Here is a 24288-nt window from a genome sequence, read left to right as displayed (position 1 = left end):
CTCCACAATTACTCATTAATTAAACATCAGAGGAACCTCTAATTATTGTAGAAGAATACTTTTACTGCTGAGGGTTATACAGCCTCCTAGTAAGCCCCTCTTCTTTGTGTCTTGTTAGGCACTTAGCATCAGGCTGCCTGGATATCTGTGGACAGCAAGATTTAACTAAGCAGAGATTTAAGAGTGAAATAAACAGAAGTGGATTGACATATTTGAAGTGATTAAATTACTCTGATTATTCTTGCTTATGTTTTTTCCAATCTGCTGATCTTTTTCAGATACTCCCAGGTTTAGAATTGAAACCAAGGTGGGTCTTAACTGTTACTCAAGTGCTCTATAGCAAACAGCAGGCAAGCATTGATCTGCAAAGTCAGCTCACCCTTTCTTTCTCCCTTTTCTTCCAAACACATTGATTCTTAATGCCATTGTGTTTCATTGTAAAGTAATTTAATTTGTTTCTGTGGCCACCTCTAAGATTCTTTCAGCCTTGCTTCTTTCTCAGTTATCCGTCTTCATTTGATAGCAGGGATATTATTCTCCAGATAATTTAGTTTGTATGCTATTTTCTGCCCACGTTTTAACCTGTAGATCCTTTTTTATTATGGCTGAGCCCTCTTTGGCATTTATAATATTTTCCAATACACTTTCATATAATAAGACGTGGGATTTTTTTTCACTTTTTCTAGGCAGCACAGAAGTGGTCCTGGAATTAGGTAAGACGAATGACACACAGAAGTATGACGTCAGGAAGCTAAAGCTACCAGTAACAGAGATCCTTTTTTTCAGGTAACACTTCTACAGCTACACATACCTGCATCTTCTTTCAATTTTCAAAAAAACAATACCAAATATACAAAGCACACTCACAGCACATTGTGACGCTTTAAATGTGCTTTGGTTCATTCATACGGCATTCATCAAAAAATATTCGAAACCTTTTCATCCTCCTCACAGCTTTCCTGAAGTCTGGCCAAAGGTACCTGGAAATGATCACATCTTTGGATCCTGACTCCCAGAGACTATTTAAAGGTGCTGCAGTTTCCTTATGGTCCATCTGATAGGCTTGATCATCCACCATGCTATGAAAAGAAAGAAAAGTGCCTGAAGTTCTGCTAGAGGAACTAATAACTCTAGCTCTGGTTCTCATGAAGTTGCAGTGGAACTAGCAACATTCAGAGTAAGGTATGCAAGCAATCTGTATGCAGGAGATATAATCAATTTAGCAGCTACTTAATGAATATGGAGTTTGGATGTAAAGATGGCATAAATGACTACCATATATAAACATCTCCAAGCCAAAATACAAACCCAGCTTTTTAATATGTGTTTCCCTTGTTATCTAAAGAAAAACTGCAATAAAGAACAATATAAAGCAGAGATGCAAATAAAATCTACTCTTGACTAGATCGGAATGGATAAAAATGTCTTTACTTGTACTTCTCAGGATTGCAAAAGGGAATTGTATAAAAAATTTCAAACTTTCTAACAATTCAAAACCTGAAGTAGCTGAGTGATATCAGTAATATTTCTTCAACTCAGTTTCTTCTTGCTGTTTGTTCATTTTCCTTGAGGAAATCACTATTTTCTTGAGAACGTGGTTCATTTAAAATTTCTGCTTCATTATACTCCTTGCATGTATCACATATTATGTTTCTGTTCTTGCACTAGATGAATACCAGTCTTGGAAATATGTTTTATCACCCTAAAAATTGCATTAACATGTTTTAATTAATAGAGCCTTTGGAAATATTCCTTCTTCTCAGTTACCTGTTTTTTTAAGAGGAAAGCAAATCCATATGGACTAGCTGATGAAATTCACTTAAAATATTAATTTATTTTCGCAGAGTTCACATTCTATCAAAGTTTTCAAAAATATTTTATTGTACTAAAAGGAGTAAGCAGTGTAGTTTTAATGTTTCACAGGTGAAACAATAATGTTAAACTATTTAACTGAAATTGGTATTATTCAGTGATATTGAATGTTTGTCAGTCTAGCGCACAGTGTGTAGTGCAGTGCACCCTATACTTGAAGATGGTTTCAACCAACATCTATAAAATTTTGTTAAGAGCCCTGAAATCCTCTCATGTAGGCTACAAAAGAAGTCAGGGCAAGTTATGGTTTCCTTATCTGCTATCTTTAACCCAGGAGCAGAAATGTGATTGCAACAGAGTGGCTTATTTCTTTCAGTTCAATCCTTTTAGCATCTTCCTTGCTAACTATGTCTTGGTATTTCATCATTGTGGGTGGTATTTGTTCACTGCATAAAGCTGGTATGAGTGATACTTTAGCATATCTATGTTGTGACAGAGCTGTGGATGCAAGTTCTCATTTTGTGAAAATCTTTCAGATTTCTGAGTGTGACCTTGTTAATACCTGAAACAAAAATGAAACCTTTCATAAGCCATTGTTTGTCATTTGTTTTCTTTTCGAAAACAGAAGTCCTATCAAATATTCTAGTTCCAAACAGAAAGCCTCAGGTCTGATTTGAGAAGAGTTGTCAAAATTTCCAGGGATGGGTCACCTAGTACCTAACACGTCCCACTGAGGATGCGAGATCCATTCCAGACCTATTTCTTCCTGAGTCACAGCAGCATTAAATAGGGTTAATGTTTGAAAATGGGTGCTTTGCCTCTCATAAATAACTGCCATATGAAAAGCAGGTGATTCAGTTTTTAAGAATAATTTTACTGAAATTGATTCAGGAAAAAGCAATATACGAGGCCAACCAGATAGCACATCCAAATAGAGCACCTAGGAAAAATTGTATTGCACGGCATTAGTTCTTACCATAAAGAAAGGTATATGACATCTTCTACAAGATGCTGGAGAAGTCACATATTTCAGGGCTCTATAAAACAGAAAAAAACCTACTTCTTGTTTTCAGAGTGATGGATACGGATCAAACAGGATGAGAATTCACTGCTTTTAGAGCTCTTGTGTGAAGATAAGAACATCTCTCTTCTTGCTTGCTCTCTTTTTGTCTCTCAAAAAAAAAGGGCAAAAAAGCTTTGATGTTTGGCTTCAAAATGGAAACAAAACTTCAGAAATAGCTAAGAAAGGGAAGAGAACTTCAGACTGTGGGTCACACTGTGGATCTTTTTTTAGTGAAAACAAAAGAAGAAAGCTGAAAATGAAACATGTTTACCCTTTTGGCACCAGTGTGGTGTGGGTTTTGAGGCTTGCAAAGAACACTATCTTCTTCTGGAGATTAGTTTTGAGTCCTGGCATAAATAATCCAATTTAACTAAGCTGAGTTAATGATTGAGGCTTTTTTTCTCTTAAGCGAACAGCAGTGCGAATGTGTCAATCTTTATCTGGAAACAAAATTTCCCATTTCTTCCTGATTGCCTTAGTACTTCTCCCTCTGCTGGCCCTCGCTCAGCTTCCAGCAGTATCATAGAATCATAGAATCACAGAGTTGTTTACACTGGAAAAGTCCTTTAAGATCATTGAGTCTGACCATTAACCTAGTGCTGCCAAGTCCAGCACTAAACCATGTCCTTAAGTATCATATTTACATATCTTTTAAACACTTCCAAGTATGGTGACTCAACCACTTTCCTGAGCAGCCAGTTCCAATGCTTGACTGTTCTTTCAGTAAAGAATCTTTCCCTAATATCTAATCTAAACCTCTCTGACACAACTTCAGGCCATTTCCTCTGATTTTCTGTCATCATATCACTTATCACTAGGGAGAAGAAACTGACACACACCTCACTACAACCTCCTTTCCAGTGTAATACTCAGTGGTGAGGTCTCTCCTCAGTCTCCTTTTCTACAGAGTTAAAAATCCCAGTTCCCTTAGATGCTCCTCGTAAGACTTGGGCTCTAGACCTTTTACCAGGTTCCTTGCTCTTCTCTGGACATACTCCAGGACCACAATGTCTTTCTTGTAGTGATAGGCCCAAAACTGAACACAGTATTTGAGGTTCAATCTCATTGCTGTTGAGTACAGAGGGATCATCACTTCCCTAATCCTGTTGACTTAGCTTCTCCTTTTATTCTGTGTGCATCAGACATTGAAAGAGATGCTCTCTGTCTGGGAAGAAGAGTAAAAAGCATGAACATTCTTGCATAGCTGTGAGGTCAGAAGTGCATGATAGTTCATAAACTCCAACAGCAGACACATTCAGACTATTGCTTTAGTAGAAAGTTCTGTAAAAAAAGAGCATAGAATCAGAATCATAGAATCACAGAATCATAGAGTCACAGAATCATAGACTAGTTTGGTTTGGAAGGGACCTTAAAAATCACCTAATTCCAACCCCCCCTGCCATGGGCAGGGACACCTCCCACTAGATCAGGCTGTCCAAGGTCCCATCCAATCTGGCCTTGAACAGTTCCAAGGATGGAGCAACCACAACTTTCCTGGGCAACTTGTTCCAGTGCCTCACCAGTCTCATTGTGAAGAAACTTGGCTTTGTGTCCAATCTAAATCTGCCCCTCTCCAATTTATACCCATTACCCCTAGTCCTGTCACTACAAGCCATTGTAAAAAGTCCCTCCCCAGCTTTACTGTAGGCCCCCTTCAGGTACTGGAAGGTTGCTATAAGGTCTCCTTGAAGCCTTTTCTTATCCAGGCTGAACAATCCCAACCCTTTCAGCTTGTCCTCGTATGGGAGGTACTCCAGCCATCTGGTCATCTTTGTAGCCCTCCTCTGGACCTCTTCCAACAGCTCCATATCTTTCCTACGTTGAGGATTCCAGAACTGGACACAATACTTCAGATGAGGTCTCACAAGAGAGGAGTAGAGGGGCAGAATCACTTCCCTCGACCTGCTGGCCACGCTTCTTTTGATGCAGCCCAAGATATGGTTGGCCTTCTGGGCTGCGAGTGCACATTGCTGGGTCATGTCATGCTTCTCATTGACCAGCATCCCCAAGTCCTTCTCTGCAGGGCTGCTCTCAATCACATCATCCCCCATCCTGTATTGAAACTGCTCATTGCCCAAACCCAGGTGTAGGGCCTTGCACTTCACCTTGTTGAACCTCATGAAGTTCACAGAGGCCCACTTCTCTAGCATGTGGCAGAACAGCCATAGAGATGCACAAATAGTACCCAGGGGTTCTGTGGCGTAACAAGTTCAAGTAAAAAAGAACATGTAGATTCAAGCAAGTTGCGTAAACCTCTCTTACAGAGAAATATGATGGGCTGTTGAGTCTTTTGGGTTTTCATGATGATTTGATTGGTAATAGCCAGATGTTTCAAAAAAATCAATTTCTGTCAGAAAAATACCAGTGCATTGAAAGTGAAATGTTTTGAAGAAATATACCAATTTTAAAAATTCTCTAACAAAGCTCACCAGTTCTGTCTCTTCTCTTCTTCGCTCATCCACCCAGATTCTTAGATACTCCCTGAAGGACTGCTGCATTCCTCAGATCCTCAGGGCTTTTACACTTCTGGGATATCTGCTTCCCAGAATTGCTGCCCACCTTATATGCTCAGGAAACTAGTCTTCATCATCAGTGAGAAGAGCTTATTGGACAGTGTCTGGGGTGGGCTCCTGGTACCTCTGCGAACTGCTATCCATAATGAATTGCAAAGAACTTGGTGTTTCTATTGCTCAGCCTGGCTACTGGCCTGGGGCAAGTAGCCTCACAAGACCCTGGCTACATGACAACAGCAGCTTGGGGAGCCAGTTATCCTGAATGTATAGAGGTCATCTGCTTCTATAACTTTATGTTGGAGCACCGTGAAATTGGCCAGAAATAGCCCCACTTTGAATCAGAAGGTGTCAAGAATTTGGGGGAGTAGATTTAATTACACAAATATTGTTTTACATCATTTCTGAAACAAAATACTTCAGAATTTGTTTTTAACAGACATTTATTTTTGGCGGTTTCTCTGTTTCTGAAGACAAAAATGTTTCAGTTAGTGTAAAATTTATGAAGAATGGGAATGTAGTTTTCTGACCTACTATAGTCTTTCCTAAAGGTATAACTCAATAGGTTGTGGAAATAATGAGTTACTTTACTGTTTTATTGCTACCTCCCTTAGCCACTACCTTGCTAAGGGAATGAAAACTCATATCAGCCTTAAAGAGAATGAATTAATGTAAATAAATACTCCTACTACAAACAGAAGACCGACTTCTTTTCCCCAAACATCCGTGAGACTGTCCTAAGCCAGTCCTCAACCACTGACCAAACAAGACAAAGACGTGAGTTGCATCACATTCCAGAGGAGAATACATAATGGTATTAACAGACAGAATTTCAAGGTTCATGTGTTCTCCTCCTGGAAAAATATGTAAAGGCCATGGAGGAATAAAAAGGTAGCTCTAATGATGGACATGATAATTACAAAGACTCAGGTGATTTTTCAGAAATATTAACAGAGATTTATTTTGCCCCCTTTATTAATACTTGGTCTAAAAATACAGTGTGCTCTTTGAGTTGTGAGGGATCCTCTCTTGTTAACTTCCGTCCTTTGTGCAATAAAGAGCGTATTTTCTCCTGGTCTGCAAAAAAACTGAGATTCTCACAGAATTGGATAATTCCAGAGCAGTCTGGTCACCACACAATACCAGAGCCACCCAGAAAGATACTCTGAAGTTATTATTAACTAGATGAAATGTTCCGCCTCTGCTGAGCCTGTTTCCTGCCATTCATATCAAAAAAAGTATGTAATATTACTGAACAGAAACTTGCTTTCCATTGTCATCACTATCACTAGAGATAGGATAAGCTATACAGACTTCAAGGTCTTTATCCTGCAGTCCAGATTCAAGTAAAGCCCAGGTATGAAGGATACTGGAAGAGAAAGGAAAAGTGGTAACTTTTCCTCATGAAATCTATTATCCACAGGAAAATGCCTTGTGCAGTAAATGTTGAAAGTGAACAGGATACACAACATACACCCCTGCCACAAACAACTAACCCTTCTTAAAACTGCACCCTTCATTCATATCAGCCCCTACATCATATGTATTGCAAAGTTTGCGTTTCCAATGGGAAAGCAAAACAAAGAGCTGTCAAGTGTTCACAGAAAGCCACTTAGAATGATTTGGAAAGTGTCTGGAAGACCAAACACCTGAGCGCTCCTGGTTTCATTACTGGCTATTTGCATTACCTTACTTTACTTTTATAAATGCTAACCCTTGAGGAAAAGGCATACTGATTCTAAACCAATGCATATATATTACCACTGAATCCCCTTTCTTCCTCCACTGATAAATAGTGCCCAGAGTCTCTGAAATATTCACTGTCTTTGAATTTCAGATTTAGTTTTCAGGACATGGAATAGAGTGTGAGTCATTTATAAGTACTGAGGGAACACAGTGCATGTATTGATTATCTATTAATGTTCTGCAACATTCTGCTGGATTCAAGTCAAGGACAGAGAAATAGGTTTGGTTGAAATACTATTTCTTGCTTTTCCATTTTATCTTCTTCCTAGCTAGCAAAGCTTTGCTCCTCAAATTACTTTGCGTTAGCTACTTCCCTCACAATCTTCCATTGTGCTCAGCTTCAGCACAGCCTTGATATTTTCAGGTTTAATTTGCAAAAGTACAGTCGGAAACTCCATGAGTAGAAAAACCAGATGAAAAGAATCTGTCAAAAATGCTTAAAATGTCAGACTTTTTTTGTCAACATTGTGAATTATTGTCTCCAGAAAAGGATTGTTTCTTTCCAGAATATATGATTTTTTCTTTATCAGATAAACTTATGACATTTGGAGTAGCTTATTTAAGTAAACCATCCATATAGTATTTAAATAGAGGATCTTTCTATACCTGCAGCCTCTTCAGATCTAGAGCTTGGCTCTGAATGTCACAGCTTGAACTTCACTCTGCTCACTTGAAAAATTGGCATCATCCTCACTGTCATTATACACCATTTTGTAACTGATAGACAACAGCTCTGTTTAATTTCGAAGCACATTACTGTTACTTGAAACTTGGAGTCTTTCCAGTTTTGTCACTTGTGAGAGATGCCAAAAGAAATTACAATACTTATTCATTGACAATTATCATTCAAATGTTCGGCAACAACCAAGCCCATTAGAACAAGTAGGGGATGGTCTTTACCTAGGAGTATAATCCAAATATGAAAGACATATGTTTTCTGAAGGCTGCATGTCTTTCAGACAGTTTCTCTCTCTAGAAGTGATAACACAGGGGATTGGTATGCAGAAAGGCCATTGCTTATACTTATTCCTATAGAAACCAAGGCCAACTTCAAGCTGGTAAAATGCCATAAGTTAAAGGGGTGAAAAAGGATCCCACCTGCAGGGAGGAGCAGATGGGACAGTTGAACCAAAACTTACCAACAGCGTACCACATATTGCATTCAGAATAAAATTGAGGGATCACAAAGATCAAACTCTCTTCTTTGATGACTGGTGTTCAATACAAACCTCATCTGTCTTTTCTCACTGATCCTGAACCCATGAGTTCTTAAATTCAGTTCTTAAGACCATCTCCCTCTGGCTACTGAGTCTAGCCCTGGATATTTTTCTTGTGCCTGCACTGCAGCATCTCTGGTGATGTAGTCATTGCGGCATGGGGGGAGGCAACTTCGCATATTTGTGTAAAATTTTACTATTTTATTATTAATAGTATCATTATCATCATCGTTGTTTCATAAAAGCTGTTTTAGTTTTAGTTTTAATTTCCAATCCACACATCTCTTACTCTCATTTCGTTTTCCCCTTTCATTGGGCAGTCAGGAAGAGAACTGGGTTCACAACTGCTCTCATTTAGTTGCTGATTGATCTGGGCCAGGGCTAAGCCGTGATACCTACATAAAAATATCTGTGAAATAAAGCAAACAGCTTCTTCTGACAAAGCGAATACAAACATTTCACCAATGTTTTTGAGGGATTTTAAGTAAATTTTATATTGTCACAGAGCACTAAACAACAATGATGGCAATATATGTATAATACATACGTTCTTAATGCTAGCAGTTTAATTATTTATGGATTTCTTATATGGCCATGTAGCAGAAAACAATGTAATGTCTTCTTTTATCTTGCCACTAAAGGTGAAGTTGCCCTAAAGAATTGACTTGTTGAGTCAGATGGCAAAATGTTAATTAGTTCTCATAAAAGATTAACCCAGTAAATTTATTACAGGATGCTGAAAAAAATCACTGTCATATGCTTTGAATTATCAAGACACGTCTTTAGAAATCTCCACACAGTAATTTTATGATTTCCTGGGAATACTGCTCTACATGTCTTCCAGTAGATGAAAGGTTAAAACACAAGGATGTATCACAGGGTGAAAAGGACGAGGCTACTGCTCCATTGCTACTGCTTTGGTGCAATCTGACCAGAATCCATACTCATACAGCTAATTATCATCAATATCTAATCCAACAATTTTCCTGAACTCTTAGTCTCTGTCATGGTGCTGTTTCTGTTGATCACAGATTAAAAGAAATTGAAACCAGTCTTACTTAGAGAAAGGAGCCAAAAGATGAAATGGATATGGTATAGAGGGCGGGGGGAAGAAAAAAAAAGAAAAGTTGATAGCAATTAATAAAATTCAGCTATTAGCAATTCTAGAAAATGGATAGAGGGAGGGAAATGATACCAAAGGAATAATCCACAGCCTGACAAATTTAGCAGATAAGAAAGAGCTTTTAACAACAAAAAAAACCCCAAGCATATTGTTCTGGTTTATTCCTACTAGATTAAATATAAAAACATGCAAGGGATACATACATTCTATAAATATTTCTGTTCTCTGCTTGGAAAAAAACTTAATGTCTTCTCAGCACCTAATGGTCCTGCCAGTAATACAAGAGGATGTGAAGAAAGCTACTACTACTAAATATATTTAAATCAACAGACTTATATTATTACTATGCACAGGTCTTGAAAACTAAGAAGTTCTCTTTGACGTAAATGTTGATTTTCAATGAATTTCAGAAAGCCACCAGATTTCCAAAGGATACTTACACAAAATCACCTGAGTCATTGTCATTTTGACATTGATCACAGCCACAAACCTGCTAGGAAACTGACACAGGTCTAGATTAAAACAAAATTAAAAGAGGGAAATATAATTAACTCCAATTAATGTGGGCTCATAAAAATCTGATCCTGTCAAGATAACAGCAGATCTTACTTTGAAATATTATAACCTCATAAATATACTAGGTAAGATATATTTTAATTTGATTTCAAAATATATGGTATGACATGGAATTTTTAAATCAAATTGTTGTTATATAAAATCAGAAGGCACATATTGTGGGAATTAATGACTGGTTAATTGGCAAGCATCAAAAGGTACTTGTGAACTACATTTTTGTAAAAGACAGTCAGTGCCATCTGGTCAGGAGTCATTCTTTTTCCTAACATACCTGCCTCATTGTTGGAGACTCTGAAAGGCTTACGGTTGTGGAGATGGGACTACAATGAAGGAAGAAACCTTTTACATATGTCTTATTTATTACAAGTTTTCCTTAAACATGTTTTGCTGGCCACCGTTGGAGGTAAGGCATTAGGCTAGATGGTCTGTTGTCAACAAACGCCTCAACAGACAAATTGTTTTGGTTTTTTTTTTAGCCGATGGCTCTGAAGTAAACACAAAATTACTAATGTTAAAGTTTTGAGATAACACAAATGTTAGTGAAGTGAAATAAAGGTTAATAAAATGGCTAATCAAACCGTTGTACACATAAACAGGTGAAGTAGCAGCAGAGCAGTTACATTGTCTCTGTCTACTCTAAGCAGCCTTATAATGCTGCTTGCACCACCATGTTCTGCTCAGGGGTCTGTAAGGATGTAGGATATGGAAGAATTGGAGAAACCTCCAAGAGTAACCCTGAGAATCACCTCAGAAATGAAAACATGCTATTCTAAAAGGCATTCCAAGAGGTCATCAAAAAGCTTTACTGAGTAACAGTCTGTAAATATATTCTTCCTTTAGAAAAATGACTACAGGGAAAGTGAGACTATATAATTCAAAAGTATACTTTAAACAGCAGGTTATCTAAATACAAATTAGATTTTCTTGGGGCTGTTGTACAGTCCCCACCTCTAGCCTTTTTTTTTTTTTAATTAATGCAATATAAATTCTGTTTGTTTTCTTAAGCTTTTTGTTTTGATTCCTGAAGACATTATAGAAAACTGAGGGAGAAATTTAACAAAGGTATGAAAAGACTTATAAAGTATTTAAGCTGAAGAAAGTCTACCTATTTCCATAGGGAATTGAATGAAGACTAATGATCAGAAAGGCAGTTAAACATTTGGGAAATAAGCAATTAACTCCAGGAATCCTTAAGGCCCACTTCAGGAAGAAGTTCAGGTGGGATAATCATAATGTTCTTTCAGTTCTTGTAATTTATTTATCTATTAATTAGACCTATGTAAGCCGGGATTTGATCGCTCAAAGGCACCAGGCTGGAAGCTTAATTTACCTGGTCTGCACAGACTTGTTGTGCCAGACCTACGTCAGTGACCCAGCAGTCAGGTCGACAAACAGTAGGGAAGTAATAAGACAGCTACGAAACAGACGTTTTTGCATGTATGAGTCAGGATTTACACCAGCTGAGGATCCGCTACTCAGTTTCTAGCCTGCATATGCCAACATCCTCTGCTGTGGTGAATATAGTGGGGGTTGTACCATAATTAGAATGGATTCTGCAAGTTTAATGTGCTCTCTAATGTTTATCTAAGTCTTTCAACTGCATTTTAGGCCCTGTGTAGCTACAGAAAGTAGAGATGTTCTTTGAAATAGTTATATTCATTATAACATCAGCAGTTTAGCAATAATGGCTCAAATATGTATGGCGGCAAAGGGAATACATATTTAGTCTAATCATTCAGTAAGGAGAGAAACAAGAAGTATATTTTTCTTCTGGAGGGTGAAGAACACAGAGCAAGAATCAAATATAATGATTAAACATTTGTTTTACTATTTTTAATGAACTATTTAGCATTTATATTACTATTTATTGCCATCTAATCTGCAAAGGATACTCAATACTCTGTGCTTCATACCATAGCAAGAAATGGCTCCCACTGCTCCTTTAAACTAAGGTTAGTTTAGTAAAACAAGCAAAAAGGAGAAAATACTCAGTATTATCCTGGCCATGTGTATGTTTTCTTCATGGCATCTCTCCAAATGCTGTAAAAAATGCCAGGTAAAGTTTTAATGGCTAATGAAAATACACCATAGAGCCTTCTGTCCTATACTTCATCTTCTTCTTGACCTTTTCTTTTTCTCCTTCTCCAAAACATAAAATACAGAATAATTTTTTTTTACTTGATGACATGCTGTGTGACCGTTTCACACTGCTATATCTGCTCAAGATCAAAAGCAATCAAAAATAAAATCCTCATGTCTGCTTTTCCTAAAAACAAAATGTTTGCTTTGCTTCCAGATTAACACAAACCTATGAGCTTCTCACTAACCTGTTAATTCTTTTCTTCATTTTATCTGAGTGAGGCTTTCCTCCACAACTATCCCTCACACAAAAAGAACTTGCCACTGCGTCTGAATAAATCCATGATTAGATTTGCTGTAGTCATTCTGCAATGATTTATCATTCTACATACAGCCCGTGTCCTGCAGCTATCATAGAATCAGACTAAAGTAAAGCAAAGGAAATTCTCCAGTCATATAGGACAGCTCAAGAAGGATTTAACCACATCTGAAATGTGCAGCTTGTTGCAGGTAAACGGTATGCTGAAATGTGTAGAATTTAGCCCATTTATTATTTTCAGTCTTATTTTTAATGTTTTGAAATCATTGACATATCTTAATTTGGTACTAAATTCTATTTGGAGAATAAAAACATGAAACTTTGTTTTAAAGTTCACATTATTGTACTTAAAAAAAAAAAGAATAATATAAAAACAAAAATAAAATGTTTCCTGGCCATATTTACAGCTGTCAAGTTTCCAAATTGATATAGAGAAGCATGCAGCTCAGATTCTCCTCAGATAATCCTATGACTCGTCTTCCTTCTTGCATGTAGATTTATTATCCTGTGGCATTGACTTTTATGGGACGGTAATGTTATTGCTTTGATTTAGATTCTTTCCAAATACCACAGTCTATTAAAAGCATCAGTTCATCAAAGTCCACAGTATTAATTTGCCAGGAATATCCCCAGAGGATTTTTAAAAATAATTTTGCATTATGAAATCATGCTTCAAACTGAACTAACAGAAATCTAATTATAAATGGGAGCACAGTGCTAATTAAACCACCCACTCCAACATTAAGGTCCACTTGGGGGTATTCACATTGGTAAATTGCCAATTTAAGCTAAATTGCAGTATATAACATCCAAGTGTTGGCTAGCCCTACCTTTCTGCTCCTCTATCCCCTCTGGCCTGCTCCATAATAATAAAGTGTAGAAGACAAAAAATCCATCAATTTTTCAACACCAGAAATATTTTTCTGTGAATGACAATAGCTAATGTAGTAGCAAGGGTAAATCTAAATCATGAGAGTTTGCAAGCCTGACTCTTCACATGATTAAAAGTAATGTGACATGTTGTCTAACTGGCCTGTCCCAGATGCCACCCCAAACTATCCGCAAGCCATGCTGAAGGACAGAGGAAGGCAGCTGTATTCTAGTCCACACTTAGAGCTTTGCTATTTCCCAACAGAGAAACTCGTTTCAGGAGAGAGGGGTCATCAACACATTATTGCAAGTAAGTTATTCAGCAGAACAACGATAACAAACCTCTGGTCAGTCCCGTCTGATCTACAGGCTGTGATAGTACAAAAGCCAAGGGTCATCTGGGCCAGGTAGCCTTGATCTTGTTTTCTTTCATTTAGACTGAAGGTCATCTATGTGACAAGCAGTTTGTGTATGATAAAATCACCCAATCTGCTCTGATACTTTGTTCAGAGAGAAAGAGATACATCAAAATGAATACTCAGAGCATTCATTTTAATGAGAAGGGAGATGATTTAATTCACAGTAAGCCAGCACTCTGCTGAGAGATACCAAGAAAGTAACATGACTTACTCAAGGATTTGATTTCAGAATAAGGATAGTGGCTCATACCATTTACTCAGAAAGGTAACTAGGTGATAGATGCCTTACCAGTCTGGTTAGACAGCGAGAAGGATAGGTGGAGAAGTGTCATGGCAAACAACCTTTGCTCAGTAGTGATAACCTGAGGTCTAGGGCAAAACAAGGATAGAAGGAGAAATCTTAACAGGTCATGTCTAGGACTACATATGCATGATATCTGTTATCAGATAATGATCCAAGGGCTGGAGCACCTCTCCTACAAGGGCAGCCTGAGAGTTGGAGTTGTTCAGCCTGGAGAAGAGAAGTCTGTGGGGAGACCTTATAGCAGCCTTCCAGTAAGTAAACAGGGACTATAGGATAGACAGAAACAGACTTTTTAGCAAGGTCTGTTGTGACAGGACAAGGAGTAATGCTTTCAAACTAAGGGAGAGTAGATTTAGACTGGATATAAGGAAGACATTTTTTACAGTGAGAGTGGTGAAATGCTGGGACAGGTTGCCCAGGGAGGTAGTGGAGGCCCCATCCCTGGAAAAATTCAAGATCAGGTTGGAAGAGGCTCTGAGCAACCTGATCTGATTAAAGATGTTCCTGCTCCTGCTAGAGGGATTGGACTACATGACTTGTAAATGTCCCTTCCAACCCAAAACATTCTATGATTCTGTGATTTATTCTCTTTTCAACAAAACTTGATTTTCTGTTTATCACATGAAAGTGTTTGGCCCCTTAGACCCTACCTGAGTCCACTAGTCAAGCTGGGACATTTCTGATCCACAAGCAATGCCTCTTTCCAATCATGCATGACTGGAGAGAACCCATGGTTGACTTTGACAGGCTTCTGTGATATATCCGTAGAAAAAGATATGAGGCTGTGATTTCATACACAATAATTTACCAGCTAAGCAGTGTTAAGCTTGTTCACAATTTGGCTGGTATCTGAAGACAGCCTAGGAAAGGATGTAGCAGTAACACTTTTCAGGTAGAAATGACTAAAACACAGAAAGTAGTGAGGCACTTCTTGGTGCACTGCAGCTGTAACACAGCAAGAGGAAGGCTGTGCAACCAATTACTGTGATCATTAAAACATCAAAGTGTTGACCAGAGCAAACATATTTCACAAATATGATGAAGAATCTTGCACAGCAGAACAAATTTTCTTCTGTCTACTTTTAGAAATGGTAGTGATCACCTTTTCCTATGTATTTATGTATGCTTTTACCTCCTCTGCTGCTCTATGTTATTAAGTGCCATAATTCATACGAGATTTTTGTCCTGCAATGAAATCTGATTTCTTCTTTCAGAAGCTCTATTGTTTTGAAAGATGCTAAGTTCTCACATGCCTGCAATGGAATTCCTAGGTGACAAGAAGCAAAAATAGGGTTGTGTGGGTATACCTTTTAGAAGATTTGCTTGATGTTAAGACTCAGTCCTCAATTTCTTAAAATTTTACTGGATTTTGATAGTCCAGGCTGAGATTTATTACCCTGAACATTTGTTCCAACACCCATTTGTCTCCCAGTGGGCTGGAGGAGATGGGGAACACACAACCATGAAGTTTGCCAGTGACACCAAGTTGATGGGAATAGTTGATAAACGTGAGGCCAGGGCTGCCATTCAGAGAGACTTAGAGGGTCTGGAGAGATGGTCAGACAGGAAATTCAAGAAGGACACATACAAAATCTTGCCATGGGGCAGGGAAGGCCCCTGTAGTGGCACAGGTGGGGGACTGATGGGCTGGGGAGCAATTCTGCAGAAAAGGAATTGAATATCCATGTAGAGAATACTCTGGGTTTGATCCAGCAGTATGTCTTGGCAGTAAAGAAGGCAAGCAGTATCCTGGGCTGTATTAAAAGAACAGCCAGGTCAAAGGAATTATTTTTCTGCCTTTTTGGCAATAATTAGACTCTATCTGGACTGCTGCATTCATTTTTTTGCATCCGATACTGGAAAGATATCAACAAACTGGAGCAACTTCACTGGGGCCGCCAAGTCGTTCAGGAACAGGACATTTGTCCTTTGAGGAGAGACTGAGGGAAGAGGGCTTGTTCAGCCTGGAGAAGAGATGAGTTTGTGAGCAGGTAACACCAGCCTCCTAAGACCTAGGAGGAGGTTACAAGAAAAGAATCAACCTTTTCACAGTGGCACATGGTGAAAGGATGAGAGCCAATAGGTACAAATCGAAACAAGGGAGAACCAGAGAGATCCATGGAAAAGGAAAATTCACCATGAGAGCAGTCAGCCAGAGGAGAGATTATGTAGCCTTTGTCCTCGGAGATGTTTAAGATCACATTGAATAAAAACTTGAGCAATCCAACCTGATCTAATGGGTAACTCTCCTTTGAGCAGGAAGTCAAGTTAGAGATATCTGTAAGTCCCTTGTTATTTGAATTTCATTATTTTAAGTTCATATTTTAAAAAGTTTCGATTAGGAGAGTTCAACCATTTCCAAGAGTGTATTTTTTATGCACATTACAATACTTCTTGTAAAATACTGTTTTGGAAACTCTAGTGCCTCAGAATGTAAAAAGGGACCTTTATTTATATTTTCTTTTGAAGTAATTTCTTCATTGGATATGTTCCTTTTGCTGTTCCCTTAAAGTACACTCAAGCCAGAAAATTTTTTATACTTCTTTTCAGCAACAAAGCAGTGGGAACAAGTTAGAAGTTGCCAAGAAAACTGTCTGAAAATGTCCTTCTTTCTTTGCAGTGATTGCATAGGAAGACTAGTATTGAGATTCACTTCATCTACCTTTAGAGGTTTACAACATAGATGTTTGCTTCTGAGCTAGTCAGCCTATGCTCCTTTTATAGCACAGTGTAGGAGTTAACATCTGTTTAGCTGAGTCCTGCCCTAGATGACTCGCCTAGACACAGAACTTTTAGAAGATTTAAATTAGATGAGATGAATCTCGTGACTAACAAGCAGCTGTGTGGTCTGCATTTGGTTCTTTCCTCATTTTCCCTCCACGACTACATGACCAGAAAGCAGTGTTATATTTCTTCATCAGGTGGTTTTCAGTAGCAGCCAAAAGCTTCAAACACAGGCATCATTAATTTAATCTTGGTTTTAGTCTTTTGGAATGGGTCCAGAGAAGGGCTACAAAGATGATCAGAGAGCTGGAGCCCCTCCCGTACAAGGACAGGCTGAGAGAGCTGGCATTGTTCAGCCTGGAGAAGACTCCAAGGAGACCTTAAAGAAACATTCTAGCACCTGAAGTGGGCCTACAAGAAAGCAGGAGAAGGGCTGTTTACAAAGACTTGTAGTGATAGGACTAGGGGCAATGGGTATAAACAGGAGAGGGGCAGATTTAGACTAGACATAAAGAGGAATTCCCTAATGGTGACGCAATGGCACAGGCTGCCCAGTAAAGTTTGTGGCTGCCCCATCCCTGGAGGTGTTCAAGGCCAGGTTGGATGGGGCCTTGAGCAGTCTGATCTAGTGCAACGTGTCCCTGCCCATGGCAGGGGGGTTGGAACTGAATGGTCTTTAAGGTCCCTTCCAACCCAAACTATTCTATGATTCTATGATTCAATTATTATTCTTACTTTATAGGAGGATTTTAAAGAAGATTTTAAAGAGGACTGCACCATGTGCAAACATAGATAAACACAGACGTATTTGTATAGAGATACGTCATATCCAAATCTTTGTGCTTATTCTTGTTGGTTTGATTAGGTTTGATGCGACTTTACAGGAGACCTTCACACCTCATGAAATATGGTTTCTGAATATTTTCACTAAAGCAGTTCTTGACGCATACAATGTATTGCACTTCGCTCTTTAACTTTACTTACATACTGATCACAAAATATTTCAGAAACTATGGTCAGCAGAGTTATCTCCCTTCACCAACAGATAAGCTGACACACAAAAAGTTTAGAGTGTGGCTTTCAGAAGGGTGGAAAATGTCATATTAATGCTCTTACGTGAATTGATCTCACAATCTTTTCTCAGCTGAGAGAGAAAATGTACTTGGAATACTGGAGAGGGATTCAGGGAGCTGATTAATTTCATAGAATCACTAGGTTGGAAAAGACCACCAGGATCATCGAGTCCAACCATTCCTATCAACCACTAAACCATGTCCCTGAGCACCTCATCTATCTGTCTTTTAAATACCTCCAGGGAAGGTGACTCAACTGCCTCCCTGGGCAGCCTCTGCCGGTGCCCAATGACCCTTTTCGTGAAAAGTTTATTTCTGACGTCCAGCCTGAACCTCCCCTGGCAGAACTTGAGGCCATTCCCCCTTGTCCTGTCCCCTGTCACTTGGGAGAAGAGACCAGCGCTCTCCTCTCCACAACCTCCTTTCAGGTAGTTGTAGAGAGCAATAAGGTCTCCCCTCAGCCTTCTCTTCTCAAGGCTAAACAACCCCAGTTCCCTCAGCCGCTCCTCATAAGACTTGTTCTCCAGCCCCTTCTTAGCAAAGGGTAGAAATAAATTGTAGGAGAAGAAATAAATAAGTATTAAAGAGTTTCCTTTTTTTCTTCCAGAAAAAAAGAATATATATTGAGAAAGTTGCAGGGAGTGAATAGCGTAACTGATCCTATTATGCAGCTAATGCTGGTGAAATACTCGCAACTCACTGCATGTGCCATTTTCTCTCAGATCTCAGAGCAGGTTCGTTCTCTGTCATACATCTGCAAGAAAATCATAAGTCAAATACTCGCTTTGATGCTTTTGCAACAGACATGTCTCTGACCACATTGCTGCAAAGAGATGAATCTTACAAATAGGTAAAACCACATATTTAGCTCTTTAAACTACAGCTCACTGAAGCCTTCCACTGAAAATTACTGAGTTTGTACAAGGCAATCTTACACTTTCTTCTTAATGTGTTTTTTACCTCCATACTCCTAAAGGCAAAGACAGAGAAAAAGGTAACTTAAATGCAGGTGCTCTATACTGAATGCCTGTCAATGCTAGTGGGAGATCCTGGAACCATGTCAGCTCTCCAGGGTAGAATATGCAGTAGCTGTTTACAATATGTTTTGTTGTTGTCCATTTTTATGGTTACTTCCTGGAAATGGAGACAACACAGCAAGGATCTCTGCTACTTATTTAATGTTTAAAGGTACTGTTCTCACTTCTTGGATGTCTGATGGAGATTTCAAGTGAGTTCAAGTGCAATTTAAATCTCTTCAGCACATAAGGTTTGTCTCATATTCCTGAAGTCCACTGTCCTATCATGAAGAGTGTGTGGCAAGTCACATATATAAAAGCAGAGCATACCTATGTTAATCATTCCCCCGTTACATCTTTCCATCCCAGCGTCACAGTTTAAAGACTTCCTGGGGGAGAATTGTAACCCAAAATTTGTACTGAATATCTACCAAAAGAGCTCCCAGGCAGTGTAAAACGAAAAAACAAAAAGCATAAGTAAAAATCACATCAGTCATATTTCAAGCAATACATAGAGTTGCCGCAAGGTGATGGTGAAGGATGCCAGGAGTGCTTCTTGTTTATTATTATTTGAAATCTGCAGTGGAGAGACAGAGTAATTCTAAAGGCAGCTGCTGCTGTTCCTCTCTGGCAGGAGAAGGGCTTACTTTCAATTCATTGTAGACTGAAGGTGTGTCACAGTCTCCCACATACAAATCTGAAACTCAGTCCCTGAGAAAGACCAACAGTTCAAGAAGTTGTGTATATGTGTGTTTCGGAGTGTCTTTCGTCCCTGAGTAAGATGTATAATCTTTTTATTCAGAATTAATTGTATTAGCGCTGAAGGGGACATTTTTTTTCAAGCTGCTCTAAATATGCAACATTTACTACTTGTTGTTTGGAGCAAATAGATGTAAAAGATTTATAGGAATGAGCCCAAATTATAGGTATTGAATAGAGGCACATAAACAGGAAAAGCAGTCTCAAAAGATGGTTTGTGTCCTTTGGAAGAACCTGGGACTTGAGCATTATATCTTCCCAACACATTGAAGAAGGAAAATCTCTAGATCCAGCACCTGAACCTCTATACCTTCATAAATCACTCAGATAACGGTCTGTAGAATTATGTGTTGTTACTCTCAGACTCGGTGAATATTTAATAATTTACGCAAAATGCAGCCTATCCATACATGTGGAGAGATACACACATGTTCATATCTCTAAATGGATATATAGAGAAATGAGCATATGGTAATAGTAAGTAACACGTTATTAATGGCTAAGAAATGAGTTCAAGATCCTGGTTTTAGTCAAGCAGTTCTATAATTTAAATACTTATTATATGGCTATAAGACCTCAGCAGATCAGAGACATTAGCGACGTCTCACTGTCCTGTCCAAGAACTCCTGTCCCTCTCATGACGGTTACATCCAAAGAACCCAACAGAGAAGCTTTGATTTGGTTTTTGTTTGTTTTTTTAAATAAGCACTCCATTCATGAGTATCTGAGCAACATTTGTATATGTCCAGTGTATCTAAAAAGCTCCTGAACAGATAGGTCTCTACCATGGGTAGTGTACCCCACCAAAGACTGCTATTATTTACTATTATAGTTTGTGAGCACTTGTTTTCTAAACTGAGTTGATGTATTTGATTTTTTTGGTTGAAGTGTTTGATTTTTTTGGTTGAAGTGAGGAAAGTAGAAGCAGGTAAACAAGTGACTGAACTAGAACACAGACATTAAAATTTCTTTTCTGATCTTGCAGATGTGTTTCTTCATCTACTCATTACTTTTTGCATATGCATGTGTGTGTGCAGGGTAGGTTTCATTGCTTATATAAGTTTCTGGTTAATATACTTTGAAAGCTTCATGAAGAACATCATCATCTGAATTATTTATAATTACAGATGCTTTTAAGGCACTTATCACCATGATATGTGAATGCACTTTTTATAGTTTGTATTAGGTCATTAGTAGCTAAAAAGAGAGAGAAAAAAATCCACCATCCTGCTCTGCAGTACCCTGTAGCAGAAAGGCAAAGGAGGTAGTTTTGGACAGTCAGATAAAAGAAGCAGAAACATGTTGCTTCAAATCAGACCATACATAGAAGTACAATTGTAGTCCCTGAGCATGCATAGATACCCTCTGAAGTTTTTCTGAAAGAAGCTACTTGGAGAGACAGCTTCTTTTTCAGAATGCCCTCCCTCCAGATTCTAGAACTCTCATCCTGGTCCTACAGAACTTCACATTTTATATGAGTAGAGGTCACATAATCTGAATAACTGAATCCTATTCCTTGGCCATCAAATTGATGGGAACGGTAGAGCTCCCAACAGCTCTATCTCTGTTCTTGCGAGACCAATTGCCCAGCTCCAGGCTGTGAATGGAATGTGTGGGTGCTATGCATGGAATATGGAACAGGTTTTCTGCATGTTGTTATATTCTGGTGTTGGGTTGGGAGTTATTTTAGCTATATTTCACTAAGACCTCAGCGAAGCTGAATTATTTTGCATCTGTTTCAGGCTAAGAGGGTGCAGAGAGACAATTACTGCAGACTAGTTAATGCATAATAACCTGTTAGCTGTGTTTTGGTATGTTGCCTAAACCATTATACAACTCAAACAGGAAGTAAGATAAGCTAAGGAAATTCTCAGCTGCCACTGGCTAAAAATAAAAAAGCAAGTGTCTTCCACAGCTTGGCTGGAGTGCTCTTGTACGTTGCCTTAGCACAACACGTCCATGTGTCTAAACTATAAGCAAGATTTTCTTAACTATTTTTTTAGGGGCAAACAGAACAAAGTTCAAATCTCACATCTTCTTGTGCAAAATGTATGTGTTTCTTTGTCCTATCTGGTTCTAAATTTTGTCAACAGACCTTCAAAGCCACTGCTGAGCAGACCCTGTTTTACAGAGCATCAGGAGTCAGACTGTTCAATACAGCACTTTCTCTGTATCTCTCTCATCTTATATACTGTATTTATTATTCATATCATGAAGTTTCCCCTGCAAAATGCTTCTGGTACTGTATTTCACTCACGTTTGCGGGGGGAGTAGCTATTTTTTAAAAAGAAAACTATTTCCTTAGTTTTATCTTCTATATAACTTTGTCAAACCTGCTCACTATTCAGGAAAGAATACAGTATTTCCCATTATTAAACCACAGCAGTGGTTTAATACCACTGGCATTACCCCAGCTAGACTGAATGAGCCTGTAAAAAACCACAATTCTTGTAGTGCCTCAGAGAATAAAAATACCAGAAGAGCCAAACTGAAACAGAGCCTGTGACAGGCCAATAGTACAAATCTGGGGGAAAATATAAGATTAGGGTAAGTCTACAGTAGTGCTTCCTTACTACAACATCCAATATTTAACAGTCACTAGTTACAGATGTCCTGAGCCAGAGATTGCACCCTCATTTAACATTTCATAGCCTTCAGTGTATTTGTCTTCCGTGAATATATCTATTTTTTCTGAACCCACTCTTACTTTAGGGCTCTGCAACAATCTGTAGTCACAATTTTTTTCAGTTTCATTGTATGAAATATACTGTCCTTTTTGTTTCTCAATTTAAAAACATCCTCCTGATTTTTTTCACTTTTACACTACTTCCTCTACATTATTTGAGAATGTATAGAGCTCTATCAAATTCCTCTTTGATCACCTCTTCTGCAAGATGAAAAACCTACCATGTTTACACAGAAGCCTCTATTCCAGCTAATTTTTTAGTACAACTCAGCTGACTTATCCTTAAACTATGTTTGGACTTGGTACAGCAGTTTTACCTCACTACTGTCAGGTTTGTGGCCAAAATTTAGTTCTTGAGCATTCATGAAACTTGTCATGTGGGATGTATAGACAGATATTTTAGGCCTCATAATTTGCTGAGGAAGCCTCAAAGAAGAAAAACATAAGTATGGTTTTTAACATCCTGGCTAAGTGTGCCATGTTTCACTGTAATAGTTGGTTTTGCATAAAAAAGAAAGGAATTTCTGCCAGTAGTTCCAGATTTATGCCTTGAGATAAAGTAGTAAAGTCCCTTTTAAAAATGTAGAAATTCCTTGTTCTAAGACATACTTAAATTAGCAATGAGTTCTTTCTCAAAATTGCAGATAGACATTCCATGATAGCATAAGCTGAAACGGTTAGAAGAAAAACGCCCTTTGCAATCTGCAATCAGTGCTCTTCTACCACATTGTAGAGCCACAGTTGAAGCACTTGTGATTGTAAATAAACTTAAGTACCTGGAAGATAATCAGTACAATGAGATAAGCCAATAGCGTACCTCTCCAGCTCTGAGTCAGAAGAGGGAGAGCTGCAATACATGTTATTGTGCAAAGGCATCTGATGAAGAAGCAGAAACTCCAAATTATCTGATTTATCAATATTTTTGTTTACCTTCAGACATCAAATCAGGACACTACATTCCACAAGTGATTCACCTGTCACCAAATGCAGACAGAAATTACTTACCTGTATTAAGTAATTTAAGGAGTTAACAACCTTATATGTTAGCCATAGAATCATAGAATCTTAGAATCATATAATGGTTTGGGTTGAAAGGGACAATGAGGTCAGCCTAGTCCAACCCACCCTGCAGTGAGCAGGGATATCTCAACTAGATCCGGTAGTTGCTCAAAACTCCATCCAATCTGACCTTGAATGTTTCCAGGAATGGGGCATCTGTCACCTCTCTGGGCAACCTGCTCTGTGTTTCACCACCTTCATCATGAAAAAATTTCTTCCTACTGTCTAGTCTAAAGTTTCTCCTCCTTTATCTTAAAACCATTAACCCTTGTTCCTTGTTGTCACAGGACCTGCTAAAGAATTTTCCCTTAACTTTCTTATAAGTCCCTTGTGAGTATTGAAGGGCCGCAATAAGTTCTCCTCGAGTCTTCTCTCTCCAAGCTGAACAACACCAAGCGTATCAAGCCCTCTCTCACAGGGGAGGTGTTCCAGGCATCTGATCATTTTGTGTCGCCTTCCTCTGGACCAGCTCCAGCAGTTTCGTGTCTTCTTGTGCTGAAGGCTCCAGAGCTGGACATCACTTTACGGGTGGGGTCTCACTAGAGCAGAGGGCAGAATCACTTCCCTCCACATTCTGGCCAATCTTCTTTTTGATGCAGCCCAGATACAGTTGGCATTCTGGGCTGCGAGCCAGCACTCATTGCTGGCTCATGTCTGGTTCTCATCTACCAAGACACACTCCTCCAGTCCTTCTTCATAGGGCTGCATTCAGTCTCTTCTTCCCCTAACCTGTATTATATTGAGGGTTGACCCCGACCCAGCTCAGGGACCTTGCACCTCACCCTGTTGAACCTCATGAGTTTCTCACAAACCCATTTCTCCGTTATTAAGGTCCCTTTCTGAATGGCAATTACATCCCTCAGTGGTTTGTCAACATCACACAGTCAGATTGGTGTCATCTACAAACTGCAGACGAATGCACTTGATCCCATT

The sequence above is a fragment of the Cuculus canorus genome, chromosome 3, assembly GCF_017976375.1.
Source record: "Cuculus canorus isolate bCucCan1 chromosome 3, bCucCan1.pri, whole genome shotgun sequence".
In the NCBI taxonomy this organism is placed as follows: Eukaryota; Metazoa; Chordata; class Aves; order Cuculiformes; family Cuculidae; genus Cuculus; species Cuculus canorus.
This window is presented reverse-complemented; position numbering follows the sequence as displayed.